The sequence below is a fragment of the Cervus elaphus genome, chromosome 1 (assembly GCF_910594005.1).
Source record: "Cervus elaphus chromosome 1, mCerEla1.1, whole genome shotgun sequence".
In the NCBI taxonomy this organism is placed as follows: Eukaryota; Metazoa; Chordata; class Mammalia; order Artiodactyla; family Cervidae; genus Cervus; species Cervus elaphus.
In genome coordinates this window covers 64,613,638-64,617,454 of record NC_057815.1, presented here as the reverse complement: position 1 = coordinate 64,617,454, position 3,817 = coordinate 64,613,638, and the positions used below count along the sequence as shown (strand labels likewise).

The following is a 3,817-nucleotide window of genomic DNA, read 5'->3' as shown; positions in this document are numbered from 1 at the left end:
TCCTTCTCCAGGGGATCTTCCTGACCCAGGGATGGAAACTGTATCTTGAGTCTCTTGCATTGGCAGGCAGATTCTTTACCACTAGCGCCACTGGGGAGCCCTCACTACCAGATGGACAACAGTAATATGTACTAAGATGGACAAGTCATAGGGAGGAAATAGTCTGTGAGGAGATGAAAAGATGTGTTTTCACTGTGTTTTGTTTGAGATGACAGTGAAATATCTAGGTGGAGATATCCAACAGGTAGTAGGATATACTAGTCTGGAACTGAGAGTAGAAGGTATGTGTTTGAAAATTCTCTGAACAGAGATAGTTTAAAAAATCATCACAGGATCAACATAGGAATGGCAGGAATTTATCCTTTTTATGGCTGAATAGTATTTCATTATGTATATATGCCACATTTTATTTATCCATTCCTTCACTGTGCTAAGTGTTTTAAAAAATTATCTCAGCTAACCCTCAGAAGAAAATTTTTATGTAGGAATTGAGAATAAAAGAGATGGGACACAGTTCAAAATTTTAGAAACAAATGATCATGCACTTTCACAGTAAATGATGATCAAAGAAGAAAAAAGGAGATAAAAGATCACAGAAGGAAGAAGAATGGTGTAAAATTTCAGGAAATTCAGAGGTTAGTCTTGCTTTATGGCAAGGTTCCTGAATGTCAAGTAAGGACCTCTAGAACCTTTCTTCAGTTCAGTTCAGTCACTCAGTCATGTCTGGCTCTTTGCGGCCCCATGGACTGCAGCACGCCAGGCCTCCCTATATAGCACCAACTCCTAGAGTTTTCTCAAACTCATGTCCATTGAGTTGGTGATGCCATCCAACCATCTCATCCTCTGCTGTCCCCTTCTCCTCCTGCCCTCAATTTTTTCCAGCATCAGGGTCTTTTCCAATGAGTCAGTTCTTTGTATCAGGTGGCCAAAGTATTGGAGTTTCAGCTTTGACATCAGTCCTTCCAATGAATATTCAGGACTGAGTTCCTTTAGGATGGACTGGTTGGATCTCCTTGCAGTCCAAGCGACTCTCAAGTGTCTTCTCCAACACCACCGTTCAAAAGCATCAATTCTTCAGTGCTCAATTATCTTTATAGTCCAACTCTCACATCCATACATGACTACTGGAAAAACAATAGCTTTCACTAGATGGACCTTTGTTGGCCAAGTAATGTCTCTGCTTTTTAATATGCTATCTAGGTTGGTCATAGCTTTTCTTCTAAGGAGCAAGCATCTTTTAATTTCATGGCTGCAGTTACCATCTGCAGTGATTTTGGAGCCCCCCAAAATAAAGTCTGCCACTGTTTCCACTGTTTCCCATCTATTTGCCATGAGGTGATGGGGCCAGATACCATGATCTTTGTTTTCTGAATGTTGAGTTTTAAGCCAACTTTTTCACTCTCCTCTTTTATTTTCATCAAGAGACTCTTTAGTTCTTCTTCACCTTCTGCCATAAGGGTGGTATCATCTGCATATCTGAGGTTATTGATATTTCTCCCGGCAATCTTGATTCCAGTTTGTGCTTCATCCAGCCCAGCATTTCTCATGATGTACTCTGCATATGAGTTAAATAATCAGGGTGACAATATACAGCCTTGATGTACTCCTTTCCCTATTTGGAACCAGTCTGTTGTTCCATGTCCAGTTCTAACTGTTGCTTCCTGACTTGCATATATGTTTCTCAAGAGGCAGGTCAGGTGGTCTGATATTCCCATCTCTTTCAGAATTTTCCACAGTTTATTGTGATCCACACAGTCAAAGGCTTTGACATAGTCAACAAAGCAGAAGTAGATGTTTTTCTGGAACTCTCTTGCTTTTTCAGTCATCCAGTGAATGTTGGCAATTTGATCTCTGGTTCCTGTGCCTTTTCTAAATCCAGCTTGAACATCTGGAAGTTCACGGTTTACGTACTGTTGAAGTCTGGCTTGGAGAATTTTGAGCATTACTTTACTAGCATGTGAGATGAGTGCAGTTGTTTGGTAGTTAGAGCATTCTTAGGCGTTGCCTTTCTTTGGGATTGGAATGAAAACTGACCTTTTCCAGTTGTGGCCACTGCTGAGTTTTCCAAATTTGCTGGCATATTGACGTTCTCTAAGAACCTTTCTTAGAGAAAATATTTAGAACTTGGAGGGGAGTGAATTATCATAGGAAGTGAATAATCAGGCTTAATTGTTTGTTGTGTATTGAAGCTTTACATTTCAGGAGAGAAACACCCCTTTGTAATTAGGAGTATAGGTTGAGTTGGGAGGCAAAGGAAGACAGTGAATGTTTTTGGGTAAGTTTTGAATCAAATAGGTATCTGTGTCCTTCATAGCACCGAACTTGACTATGCAGAGACCACAAAAACCTTTCATCCACTTAATTCCTTCATGAATGATGCCTTACTAGCTCTATTGCTATTTAATGTCCTGACCACTCAATAGTTTTATGAGAACCTTGAGGGCAGAGGTGAAATATAATGTTCCACAATTCATATTAGGATTATTTTCTAATTTCTTTTAAGGTCCAGAAGTAAGATCAAGGGCTAAGCCTTCCATGTAAATGATCAGAGTTTGAACCTGAACACTATAATCCTGCTGACAATGTGCACTCTCTAGAAGGGCCCTGTGGAAGGGAATTTCTGTTGAGAGAGAAATTTCTGTTGGCCATGTCAGCCTCCAGTATCACCTCAAATATTCCAGCAGTCTTCCTGTTGGTGGGGATCCCAGGCCTGTAGCACCTACATATCTGGATCTCTATTCCTTTCTCCTCAGCCTATACACAGGCTCTGCTTGGCAACTGCACCCTCTTCTTCATTATTCAGGCTGATGCAGCCCTGTATGAGCCCACATGTTGGCAGCCACTGATTCAGTTCTTTCCTCTTCAACTGTGCCCAAAATGCTGGCCATATTCTGGTTCAGGGATCAAGAGATCAACTTCTATGCCTGTCTGGTCCAGATGTTCTTTCTCCACTCCTCCATCATGGAGTCAGCAGTGCAGCTGGCCATGGCCTTTGACCGCTATGTGGCCATCTGCAAGCCACTGCACTACAGCACCATCCTCACCGGGCCACTTATCACCAAGATCGGCTTGGCTGCTGTGACTCGGGCTGTGACACTCATGACTCCGCTCCCCTTTCTGCTCTGAGGCTTCCACTACTGCCGAGGTCCAGTGATTGCCCATTGCTACTGTGAGCACATGGCTGTGGTAAGGCTGGCCTGTGGGGACACTCACTTCAACAACATCTATGGCATTGCTGTGGCCATGTTCATGGTGGCGTTCAGTCTGCTTCTTGTTATCCTGTCTTATATCTTCATCCTCCAGGCAGTTCTATAGCTTGCCTCTCAGGAGGCTCACTACAAAGACTTTGGGACATGTGTGTCCCACATAGGTGCCATTTTAACCTTCTACACACCTCCCGTCATCTCCTCAGTCATGCACCGGGTTGCTCACCAGACTGCTCCACATGTGCACATCCTTCTTGCCAATTTCTATCTGCTCTTTTCACCCATGGTGAACCCCATCATCTGTGGGGTCAAGACCAAGCAGATTCGTGAAGGAGTCTTGGGACTGTTCCTGAGAAAGGATGTATAAATGATGTCTGGATCAGACAGGCATAGAAGTTGAGGGGCAGGTGGAGATAGAGTGGGACTGGTGGAGTGCTGAAGTTGGGGTGAGGGAATGATAAGTAGTAGGGGGCTGCCAGAGTCTCCATGCTCAGTTCTTTCTTGCGTGCATGCTAAGTCACTTCAGTCATGTCCGACTCTTCGTGACCCTATGGACTATAGCTTACCAGGTTCCTCTGACCATGGGATTCTCCAGGTAAGAATACTAGAAT

The 3,817-nt window shown here is 43.4% G+C and overlaps 1 pseudogene; it reads left to right on the top strand.

Moving 5' to 3' along the window:
- Window positions 1–2,647: 2,647 nt before the first annotated feature.
- Window positions 2,648–3,573, top strand: LOC122704302 (annotated as a pseudogene).
- Window positions 3,574–3,817: the final 244 nt, after the last annotated feature.